This window comes from Idiotropiscis lumnitzeri, chromosome 12 (genome assembly GCF_059441095.1).
Source record: "Idiotropiscis lumnitzeri isolate Australia: NSW breed Sydney's pygmy pipehorse chromosome 12, RoL_Ilum_1.0, whole genome shotgun sequence".
Classification (NCBI taxonomy): domain Eukaryota; kingdom Metazoa; phylum Chordata; class Actinopteri; order Syngnathiformes; family Syngnathidae; genus Idiotropiscis; species Idiotropiscis lumnitzeri.
This window is the reverse complement of record NC_142402.1, coordinates 14,688,699-14,701,620: the sequence shown is the minus strand read 5'-3', so window position 1 is coordinate 14,701,620 and position 12,922 is coordinate 14,688,699. Positions and strand designations below refer to the sequence as shown.

Here is a 12,922-nt window from a genome sequence, read left to right as displayed (position 1 = left end):
TTAACCAGAATGCTGCGTTTCGATTCGTGGGCCTTCATAGAACACATTCTTAGAAACTCATTTTTGGGTTGACTCCCCCTTTCAATTTCTCTCGGGCAAACATACTGACTAACTGTGTCACTAAAATGAAACACTATGATGCAAGTATAACAAATGAAAATAAGGAATGTTGTTAAAGGATAAAATGGGTCTGACGGACATGCACAAATCCTTAAAAAGATATTGGTTCCCACACGCAAGAACACACACGCCGATGACAACGTAGCCGCTGTTATCATCAAAACGTCCCCGATAGTTGTCAAATGAGAGCGCGTTTACTCAGCTCATTTATCTTATGCTGTCCAATTTCTCCGACAGAACTCTGCAGACGTGCACATTCCCCAAACCAAGATAAGGATCTAGCGTTTTTCACTTTGCACTGCTAGCATCTCTCAATTCCCCGTCAGCATGCCAGCTTGACTTATTTCTTTTGTTTTATGCCAAACAACGTTGAATACAAATGCATCGACTTTTACAATTTATTAATACCTGTGGGCAATCATGATGACATTTAATTGATTTTTTTCCCCACCACTTTATTAATTACCGTACACGTTAAAACACGTTTATTGGTTCTCGTGCACATTTTGACCGATTAAAGGCCTGGCAAGGCGACATTAAATTTTTATTAAGTAAAGCCGAAAAACAACATTCATGTGTGGCCGAAAAGCAAAAATGCAATGTAAAATGTGATCTTGGCGGCTTTTTGTCCCAACATTTTCCCTTCATATGCTATCTTGCTTGCTTTGTAATTTCCATTCATTTTCAATTTTGTATCAATTTTCTTTGCCTTATTTGCTAGTCCGACATGGTTTCATGAAATCGCGTGTAAGCGTCGTTATGCTCAACACAATATGGTTTCTGGGAATTTTTTTTTTCTCGGTGGCGCATGATTGAAATAGCCCTAAGTAATTGTAGAACGCATGCTTATTGCATGTCTGATGTGGCTCGAAAGCAGCTACATGCGTCGTTACGTTTTCCTCCACTGTGGATTACAGTAATTGACAATCTATGCTTTTTATTTCAAAGCTTTGTGATTGCGGGATCAAAGTAATTTGATGCAGCTGCTATCCGGTGACAGTTTCATTAGCTATATTACATCTCCATGACGCCCGCAATTATCGCTCGATAGTTTGACAACCTGTGTAGGATAAACTACGTTATCCTCCTCAAATAATTGGGATCTTGCATTTTTAGGGTGCGCGAGTACTCAAGAGGAAAGGACTGGGACGACATGGAAAGTCCAATCGAGATGCAAACCTGATCTGACTGTGAGGAAGCAGAGGTCTGTCTGTCTTTTTTCATATCCGATATTTAAATTATTTAATTGATCACAGTAATCTATATTGCGTCAGGGCACATACTTTACAAATCTGCGCATTATTATAGTGTTATAACAATTTAAGTAAAGGATATTTGGACATAAACATAATATACCAAAGCATATATTCTTTATCGTGTGCAAAGAACAGCTTATATGACTGAGGCTCATTATGTCTGAATTATACTGCCCCCATGTGGCCAAGACAAGCACACCAGAGGGAGCAGCCCGATATTTATTGAATTGGCGCAAAGCATGTTTAATTCTTTACATTCTATTATGTCAGAATTATGTTTTTTTTACTAAGTGCCATAGTATAAAGTGATATTTATATTGTTCAAAATGTCTATTTTTGAATTAGTGAACAAATTAAACTCATATCTCAAGGCACCCTTGTACTTAATTGATCTGTTTGTCACTATACACTGACCTATATAGTTAACGTGAGAAAGATTATCGTCGTAAAAGAGAATTTTCAGACCATCTATCGCAGCACACTTGAGGATCTCTCACAACACAGTGGGTGGGAATCCCTGACCTAGATTATGCGAGATGTTACCAGAATGCTACAATATATTCTACACGGATGCTTTCAAAATTTGACCTGGATAGAAATCATTTTTCATGTTTAAAATGAATGCCAACCGTACTTAAAAAAAAAAAAAAATACAGGCCAACATTCAATCACTGGACAGTCTGCTGGAGCAACGGCGCCAGAGCCACCCAGCAAGACCAGCAAGCCGCTGGTGATAGTTGGAATCTTACTGGTAAGAAATCTTGGCAAGAGCAGGATAAAAAAAAAAAAAAAAAACTGAAAATGATGTTTTTGCAGGTAAGCACGTACGCTGTTCTGTTTTTTTTTTTTTTTTTTTTTATCAACAAGGAAAACAATTTGGATTTGTCAGAGTTCACTTTTCAGACAACAGCGTTGTCAATACAAGACAGATAAACAGAAACATGACGGGAACTGAAATGAGAAAAAAGAATAAAAATTTGTAGACAACTACGTTGTGCCTTGGGCAAAAATAAAACAAAAAACAAAAAAAAAACCAGGATGATCTGGCAAGACTTTCAAATCTATCTTGGCATGGATCCAGCTGCATGAGCGAGGCAGGTAAAGATCGGTGTGACATCACACAAACAAACATCCATCTGTAGCGACAGCCCGCCAATCTTCCCTCCAGTGTGACACGAGCGTTAATTGGCCTGACATGAGGCGAGAATCTGCTATCTAAGCGGCGGTCGCCGGGTTGCCGATTGACATCGCTCGGACCCTCCGAGGAGTTGACCCAGTAAAGCCGAGAGCTTATCTACTTCCCTGTCGAAGTTTCTGCGGCACACACGCCGAATTAGGAACGACTTCAAGTGGTTTGTGCGCATGCATGATTAGACGTGCAATTAAGGGTTTGTTTTACGACGCTGTCTCCACATCACCGTTCGCCCTGGGTGGTCTCTTTGAGGACCCGGCGCTTCCAACTAAACGCAATCATCCACAACGTCGGCAACAATGACGAAATAGCCGAGCGCTTCGCTTCAGTGCGGCAAAAAGGATTCAGGCCCCGACAAGGTTTCATTTCAACAGATAAAAATGCTAAAGTGTCAACGATAAATCAACCAAATATAAAAAGATCCAAATCGAGAGATCCCAACACATGTGAACAATTGTCACATTTTTGCACCGTCGCTTTGGCCTAAACCAATAAAGTCTACATTGTGTGCGATGTCTGGACACGAATGGAAGTTTTCAGTCTGACTGCCTTTGACAGCAAGTCTCTGCTCCACTGAACAATGTCGCCATTATGATTTCAGACTCCGGGACCACGCTTGTAAACCTTTTAGTTCCTATTTCCTGTGACATTAAACATCTTGTCTGCCTGATCTGGAGACCCGGCTTGAAATGGAGCCTAATCCCGGCTGCCAGTTGGACCGGACAAACTGAGAAACGCGACACCAGTCAATCACAGAGAAAGCTAAACCCAATAAGGAATGTTTTGCTTTCACGGTGAATGCGAATATACTCGGCAACTAGTGTGGTGCAAATCGTCTTTATTACACGGGTCAGCACCATGTTTTAAAGCTTTGATAAAGAAATTGAAAAGAAATATGAAATGAAAGAAAATCCGATAACGACAGTAAGGGGGGAGATGTTTTAAATTTAAAATTTGATCCGCACCAAAGGGTAAACTTTTATAGCGCATCGTTTGCAATAATTGTACATTCGGTTGTCTCATACGATTTATTTTGAGTATAAACTATCATTATGTGTAAAAATCCTGTAAAGTGAATTTTGTTTCTAAATACATTCACGTTTGGTGATAATTTCTGAAACTGCAAAGGCTCACTCCACAAAAGTGTGAAATTGTTTTTTGCCATTTCAGTTTTGTGGATTTTCTAGGGGGCGTGGTTAAAATCAAAATGGCAGTTTTGGTAACATCACCTTATCGGAGGAAAAAAAATACATTTCATTTGAAATGAGAGTGAAAAAAACATTACAACAAAATATCTCTCTTTGACACACCAAAATATTTAGAACATGGTTTATTCATTCTGTTTTTTTCCAAGTTTGGCCGGCCGGATTAAAACGTTTAACGGGCCGCATGTTGCCCCCAGGCCTTAGCTTGCCCACACCTGACTTAGTGCTTTATTTTGACACAAATTGTCTTTTTATTTATTTATTTTTCTTAGTTGAAAGCAGCATTTGCATTCACGAAGAAATATATTATCAACCCAGCGGAACTCATTTGAAAACTTTTCGGCCATTTTTTTTTTTTTTTTTTTTTTTTTTTTTTTTTTTTTTACTCCTTAATTCTTGTAAACAAACAATGAAGGCAGACATAACAGTTGCAATTCAGATGAGAGTATATCATCGTTGAGATGACCTCTCTCGTCACCACACTGCAGCATAGCTTATTTCTATTCGTTGCCCCCTCAGTCCAATGTCAAAGGTCGCCCGTTGAGTTATGATTGTTGGGACCACTGAGTATATAGAGTCGGAGTTAGGGTGCTAGGCATGTCTCACTCACCCTTCAGCTGTCGTAGATCTCTCCCCCTTGAGACTTGGCCTCTGCTGAATGACAGGTGTTAGTAATGACTGGAGTTCAGAAGTCTTACCGAGCACAGCTGCATGCAGCCTCTGGTTCGCAGTCTCCTTGAGAATTCCATCATTTAGTGGAAGTTTTGCTTCAGAACAACTGGCGCTAATTAATATTACCATTTCGTCTTTTTTTTGCACTTCGAGTCAAAGCAATGGGCAATTTTCAAAGTTTGGTCTTCCTTCCCATGGACGTTTATATTCGTCGACTGGTATCGACGGAGAAATGTAATGTATTAGTCAAGTAGGTTTTTGAACGAGTGGGCGTGGAAGAGGGTCTTGCCAAGTCTGGCTGTGAAATTCTGATTTGAGAGAGAGAGAGAGAGAGAGAGAGAGAGAGAGAGAGAGAGAGGGAGAGGGAGAGGGAGAGAGAGAGACAGAGAGAGAGAGAGAGACAGAGAGAGAGAGAGAGAGAGAGAGAGAGAGAGAGAGAGAGAGAGAGAGAGAGAGAGAGAGAGAGAGAGAGAGAGGAGAGAGAGAGAATAAAGACACAACAACAAACTAGAATAAAGACTGACATATACTACGAAGTAACAAATGACAAAAAGAGCAATAGAAGAGTAGGAAACAAAAAAACTAAAAGAGCAATCGGCACAAAAAGCGCTACTGCCAAGTCGGAATACAACAACTTAATTAATCAGAGGAAAAGGAATGAAAAAAAAAAAATCAAACCCACACAAGTGAGGAAAAAACCCCCAAAAAGAGACGATGAAGAAAATACAACTTGACTTACTGCGAATGACAACACAATTACAATTGAACGAGCCAGACAGAATGCGGACAGCAGAACACAAAGGGAATGATCTGCTTTCTTTCGGGTGTGGCCACAAGGAGGAGAGCAAATTGACAAGGGAACCGAGGACAAAGATCAAAACGGATCAGGGCATTGTGAAATGTACACTTCACTGCTTTTTTTTTTTTTAAACAATCTTCACTTGTCATTGTCATGCTAGCTTGTACAATTTAAGCTAGTTGTTATTTGCGTTAGCATCTGCTCGGTTCATTAAATTTGTGCGTCAGCTGGAGCCCATCCCATCTTACTTTGGGCCGAGTCAATCACAGAATGAACAAGCGTTTTTGGAGTCGGGACAACATGCAAATTCCATGCAGTAATTTGGATTATTATTATTATTAAAAGCTTCATATGTGGGGAAGGAGTTTAGTTTAGCCTGGGTTGTTATAGGAAATGTTCTTTGCTTGTCATCTATGGTGGAAAAAAACCTCTAAATCCGTCAGATGCTCACTGAGCTGACAGGATTTGCTGACAAGACGGTTTGAATTTGAACTTTTTGTGACTTTGTTGGCATATTTTGCGAGAAGAAAATTTGAACGGCAATATGTGCACGTTCTGATGTGTATTTGGATTCAACTGTGTTCCGCCAAGTGCCATTTTTTTTTTAAGCATGCGTCGCGCTCACCTCCACACACAAGTGGGGCTCTTCAAATCAAGATAGAGGAGTGATCCAGCGGATGGAGTGGGGGGGGGGGGGCTCATTATGGCGTCGCACACTCCAGAAAGTGAGCGATCAGCCTGGAGGCCCTCAGTGGCTGACAGCAGCTGCATTTCCTCGCCTTATGGGGGCGGCAGCGCTGCTGGAGATGGTAAGTAGAGAAGACAGTAGAAAGGCAAACGGGCTTGGGAATGGGATGGAGACTTCCAAAAGGGAATTGGTTATCGTTTGGCATTCGTCGACTCCTTTCATCACTTTTGATAATGCCTCACATGTGGGAAGTAAAGGGAATAGGGAGAAAGTGTTGTGGAGGAGTCGGGTTTCTGATGCTGGTGATTTTCTACCTCAACTCTGTGCAGGTTTATTATAGTCTTGGTTTGGATTTTTCATTTTTTCACTTTTGTTTTTATTTATTTATTTATTTTTTTTAATGGTTTTAATTTAGCTTTTATTTGTTTTAGTATTAGTTTTAGTTTTTTTTTTTTTTTTAGAAATCACATATTTGTCAAGTACTAGATTTAAAACAAATAAAATAAAATGATTAAAAATAAAATAAATAAAAGTTTAATTCCCAAATAACTGTTTGACCTTCCTTCTTCTGTACGCAAATTATTGTTTGTTTTATAAACGTAATATCAAATTTCAGTTAGTTTTATTTTTTTTCACCGTATCATCAAAAATGTTTTTTTTCAGGTTAATTTTTTTTTTTTTGTAAACTTTTCTGTTAATTACAATAACATTGCGGTTGTTGCTGCTGACTTTTGGGGGTTTCGCTTTGCGAACAAACACTCGCGCTCCAGGCAACAAGGCACGTCAGCGTTTGGAATAAAAACCTTCAATCAGGAACAAAGGAAGGAAACATTTTCTTTGAGATGCACAAAACATTTTCACAAAGGGTTCCAGCAAGAACCAGAAATTAACCATGATTGGCGCTTTTAAAAAAAAATAAATGATAGCACAGAATTTTATAATTTTTTTTTTTTTGCAATAAATACACCCATTAATTTCTGTCTAGTTTTTTGCCATAAGAAGGTGAATGGCTGTCAGCAAGAGAGCGACGCAGAAAGACAGCGTTCAAAAGACATTCTGTCCTGAGCAATTATACAAGCCGTGGCTGTGTCTGTGTCTCAACCGACACGTTCCCTCTCCGCTGTCTTTAACAAGCCATCGACTCTCCCCTGAGAGCCACTTAGTGTGTCCTCTACGCAGCCTCTTGAGGTACAGTTCACTCAACCCCCCAACCCCCCCGAAACACGCATGCAACACAGGCAGGAGGAAAAGCTCAAATGCCGTCCACGCGTGCGTGTCGTGAGCTAGCGAACATGCATGTGTCCGATGCCGAGCCTCCACAAGAGTGACCCAAAAATGTCATGGATGCCGTCTTTGAGTCCGGCTGCCAATTAGACATTGTCAGATTCCTGGAGGCTTTTTTTTTTTGTATTTGAAATGAGTCAATGTATTTTATTTTTTTAATTGGACTTCTCGACTTGAGGGATCCTAGTCATCAGAATGAAGTGCATTAATGATACATTTCAATACAGTTAAAATTCAAATGCAGTGGTGGTCAGAATGTGGCCAAGGGGCCATTAGCCACCCATTGCACATGCATATTCGAATAATAAAACGGTCAGCGTCAAAAGGTCCAATGAAATATTAATAAAATGCCCGACAACTACTATTACAAAACAGCATATTGGCGTAAAGTCAAGAAATGAGGACTGTTGACAAGATTTTGCAAGATTTTTTCGATTATCGGCATCTGCCTTTTTTAAAAATAAATATATATATATATATATATATAAAAGTCAAGAAATAAAAATCCGGTTTATTTTGGCTCGCTGCAGCACACATTTGTTTCTCTCTCTCTGCTGTGCTAGTGGCCCTGCCTGCAGAAGCAGATTGGCCCGCCCACATCACCATCTGATTGGCTACTTGTTCAGCCAATCAGCCGTAAGCTGCCTATTTGCTTTTTAGCTCGAGTCACACGCACCACGAGAGAGGCGCCGTGAGCCAAGGAAGGTAACACAACTTTGCCTAAATTTTAATAAATGCCCTTGTACTACAACAAAGATCTAATAAAAGCTTTAACATGTTGTTAATGACTCGTGTTGAATAAATATGTACTTAAAGGCATTTAAAGTCAAGTTTGCAAATTTTTATTTTTTTCAAATGTTGCCCTTTTTTCTAAAACTGATTCTCAGCTTCAAATATCAGTTCTCGGCCTCCATGACTAAGAATAATCGGTATCGGCCCTGAAAAAAAAGCATATCGGTTGTCATTGGGACTGATGAATAATGTAATAACCCAGAGCATCGCACCAAGGACCCTGAGACGTAATTAGTACAAAGTGCGCCCAATCGTATGACCCGCATTCCTCCTGTCCATTTCCAATCATTCTCAAGACCGATTCCGAGAACCTTAAAGATTCCGAGCGACCTTGCTTTCGAGCTGCTTGTCCAAACTTGCTCCTCATTCCTCGGCTTGACTCTTGTGATTCTTCCGCCATCCACGCACAAATCATCCGAGCATTTGTAGTCTGCACTCCCACTTCCAATGAAAATATTATTTTTCCACCCTTGACCTGTTAGAAGCCACATGCCTTATTTTTTTTTTTTTAAAGCTGTACTGCATTTAAACAATTGTGGTACTATATTGCCATTGACAATCTCGGTATAGCAAGTTTCTAATGACCTTTGACCTTGTGACTACTTTTGACTTTTACTCTCAGCCAAATTATTAATTGTCAATTGTCACTATACATGTGGTCAAATTAAGTCTTTCAGTTTATTTTGAGCCAGAAACGAAAACATTTCCGTTTTTTTTTTTTTTTGCTGCATGGTGGCAGTGAACTCAGTCCATCACTTACCAACAAGCAGCACTTTGGGAGATTGTCAACAAATATTTAAACAGGCTTCAAGCCTTTTATTGTCTTTCTCAGGCTAAGTTTACTGTCAAACTAAACCTAAAACAAAGAGTTGTGTACTTCAAAACAATTATCTTTCTACCATAAAGTTATTTTAGCTTACTGCTAACAATTTCAAACTCCGAAGTCGGGCTAACAATGAGCATCGGTGTCACACCTAATAAGTAATATATGTTTGGTTGAGCAACACATGTAGACAGACAGTTGCAGTTTTCGTGAAACTCTTCTGAAAATCAAAATCTGATTGTTTTGAGTTATGACTGAGGCCTCGGAATGAATTAAACTCTTATCTCAAGGAATAGCTGTATTTAGATTCTCTACCTTCTGCATGTGCTGTTAAAAATCTGCAGCTAAACACTAACCCCTTCGGACTACTCGTCCCCCAATTTGCAGTCTGAAATGTGACAAATGATCATCATGCAGTGAGCGTATTTCTAATTTCCGCACAGCGAAGCAGGTTTGAACATATTCGCTTAGGCGCTACAAATTCACTGAACGACCTGTCGATAATTCAATACGACCTTTCTTTATTCATGTTTTGTTTCACATCAATGCACTTCACTTTGGGGACGGAAACAACAAAAAAGCTAAAAGTTTGTAGCTTCCTCTCGCGGCATTTTGTCCGTCAAGGTCACGTTATGAAAACTAGAAAGTGCAATTCCTGAAGAAATTGCGTGTGAAGGCGGAAAGGCTGGAATTTTTTTTGTGGAAACATTTTGAATGAGACTGAATGTTTTTGAATAATATTGAATGACTCTGAAATATTGAATGAGGTTGAATGAATTTGAATCATCGTGAAATTGAATGATATTAAATCAAAGTGAATAATATGAAAACTGAATGACTTTAAATCATTTTAAATGGAAGTAAATAACATTGAACAACTGAATGATACTGAATGACATTGAATGATTTTGAATGACACTGAATGTTTTTGAAAAAAACTAAATGACACTGAAATAGTGAATGAGGTTGAATGAATTTGAATCATAGTGAATGAAAGTGAAAGATTTTGAATCATAATTAATAAAATTGAATGATATAAAATCAAAGTGAATAAAGTTGAATGATATTAAATCAAAGTGAATAAAGTTGAATGATATTAAATCAAAGTGAATAATATGAAAACTGAATGACGAAATAATTTTAACTGGAACTGAATAACATTGAACAACTCTGAATGATACTGAATAATAATTGTGAATAATAATGAATGATTTGTGGATTTGTGACGTCACTTCCGGTCGAAATACGTCACTTCCGGGCGCGTGACGTCACCTCCGGATTTGTGACGTCACTTCCGGTCGAAATACGTCACTTCCGGGTTCGTGACGTCACCTCCGGTCGGAATACGTCACTTCCGGCTTTGTGACGTCACTCCCGGTGGGAATACGTCACTTTCGGGTTCGTGACGTCACTTCCGGGTTTGTGACGTCACTACCGGTGGGAATACGTCACTTTCGGGTTCGTGACGTCACTTCCGGGTTTGTGACGCCACTCCCGGTTGGAATACGTCACTTCCGGGTTTGTGACGTCACGTCCGGGTTCGTGACGTCACTTCCGGGTTCGTGACGCCACTTCCGGGTCCGTGACGTCACGTCCGGTTAAAATAAGTCACTTCCGGGTTTGCGACGTCACTTCTGGGGTTCGTGACGTCACTTTCGGGTTTGTGACGTCACTCCCGGTAGGATACGTCACTTCCGGTAGGAATACGTCACTTCCGGGTTTGTGACGTCACTTCCGGGTTTGTTACGTCACTTCCGGTAGGAATACGTCACTTCCGGGTTCGTGACGTCACTTCCGGTTGAATGATATAAAATCAAAGTGAATAACATTGAAGAACTATAAATACTGAATTGGAATTAATGATTGTGAATGATACTGAATGGCAATGAATAACACTTCCGGGTTCTTAACGTCACTTCCGGTTCACCTCCGGTCAAATTGTGTCACTTCCGGGTTCGTGGCGTCACTTCCGGTTCACTTCCGGGTTCGCAACGTCACTTCCGGTCGAATTACGCCACTTCCGCCTTCACATAATGATATGAAATAGACGCCAGCGATCGAGTGGGAAGCGTTTGACCTTCGCTCGCTATCAATCTCCCCATCTCTCTCCTGCCCCCGTCTCATTTCTTCCGCAAGCCGTTACGTCAAGGAGCCCTTTGCAGTCAACTCCCTAATTAAGAAGACCTTGACGTGCGCATTTTATCCGTTGTTCCTTCTCATTTTGGTGGGAAAATATTGCATTGATTTTTTTTACAGGAATCGAAGGCGGGGAGAGCTGAGGGTGGCTCTGTGCGGGATTACACTCTGCGGGGGGTTTCAGGGATGGGTGGGGCACCCCGCGTGTGTGTGTCAAATGGGGGCAATGTCCTTCATATAACCCCAATCGCTTTTCGAAACAAAAAATGCTTGAGGCGTCGGTGCCTTTGCAAATCCTCCATACGTCTTGTTTCATCTCAATCCTGATTTGGTGTTTCTGCAACGACCGAGGAATGTTTTTCGATTCCCATCACATCGTCACATTTGACCTACGACGAGTGTCTTTATCTGAGCAAGTTATTCTTAGCATGGAAGCGAAATGCTAAGTGACGTCTTGATTAGGTTCCGAATTCACTTTGGTCCATCAGTGACTTCACTTAATGAATGAGGGGAATGCAAACTCTCAATCAGGGGCAGGAGAAATGTATTCAGCAGACGGAGGGATAATGCGTCACAAAGGCCAAATGGAGCTTTGAAAGCACGAAAAAAAAAAAAAAGTAAGATGAAGGTCAGGTCCCTTTTTGGCTGGACCGCATGTGGCTGCATGAGTGCCGCACGGTGACTCAAAGGCCTTAGCGCCACCAGTTGGCGTAATTCTCACGACTCACCAAGTGGGTTCACCTTGACAGCTTGGATGGATTTGTGGAATACTTGCAGGTTTTCAATATCCTTCAAAATTTTGAAAAAATAAATACATTTTATGATCAAATAAATTTGATGTCTTGTTTGCATTCATAATTTTTTTTTCTTTTGTACCCCGCCCCAAAAAAATCATTTGAATTTTCGTGATCTCAATTATCACTAAAATAATGTAATAATAATAATAATAATAAATAAAATAAAAATAAAATGGATATATTATACTGTAAGGCTAAACACATGCATATATTGGATGTTAAATTACACTCTCCTTCCACAAAGGAATGTAATCTTTAAAAAGCATCTACCACTTGTACTACATTTAATTTGTTTTTGAGGATGAGCCCTAATCTTGTTACATGCATGTCCCAACACTCACCCTAATTAAACAATTTGAATACCGTTTAAGTGTAGTGAAGCTTTTTTTTTTTCAGTCTTAGCCTCTGCACTATCAGGACCATTTCGTGTGTCGTCGTCGTCTTTGTTGTATAGCTTTCGTTTCGCCGTGTTCACCCACTGTCCTTCACTCAGTATTCCCTTAAAGTTCGCCACAACCACACTTTTCCCCGCAGTGCTCAATGCATTGCTTTCTCTCGGACTCACTTGCCTTCACTGCAGGAGATCCCCCGCTGCGTGCCAATCCCTTTCTCACAGGTGATTGCTCAGAGAATATTGATTAAGGCGAGATTTACTGAAGAAAAGTCACTTTTCAAACTTGCTGGGAAGTGGAGGGCCGAAGCGCGCGCACACACACACGAACAGACTGACTCTGCCAAGTCTAATTGTTGCGATTAGAGTGACAAACATGCCCAATTAAGTGGAATGAATGAGGGAAGAATGCCATAAAGGACATTACCACATCAATTGCAACACAAGTGCAATTAAACCACTTCAATGAGTCGATGTGCTCTTTCCCCTCAGGGGCCAAAAGGCACCTTCTGCAAAAATATGATTTGTGTCAGCAAAGTTGCAGGACTGGTCACATTTCAAATCCAAACTACAAACGACTAGTTTTCCCCTATCCAGCGCTTCTTGAGCACAACCTCATACACCCAACATCCGGGATCCTTCACAATTCCAAGGCAACGACCATCTTGATGTTGTCCAAGTCTTCAAAACGAGACCCCTGGATAATTACTTCGGGAAAAAAAAAATTACATGGAGCCAGGGTGGTTGAGTCGTGAGCACGGCGATAT

At 40.4% G+C, this 12,922-nt stretch overlaps 1 long non-coding RNA gene across 1 annotated transcript in view; it reads left to right on the top strand.

Annotated features, from left to right (window-relative positions):
• Window positions 1-1,603, top strand: part of LOC148326086 (uncharacterized) — a 117,297-nt gene extending 115,694 nt beyond the window's left edge. The window contains exon 7 of the long non-coding RNA XR_015846191.1: window positions 1,237-1,603. This is a non-coding gene — a long non-coding RNA (uncharacterized LOC148326086). The remainder of the gene's footprint in view (window positions 1-1,236) is intronic.
• The last annotated feature ends 11,319 nt before the right edge of the window (window positions 1,604-12,922 follow it).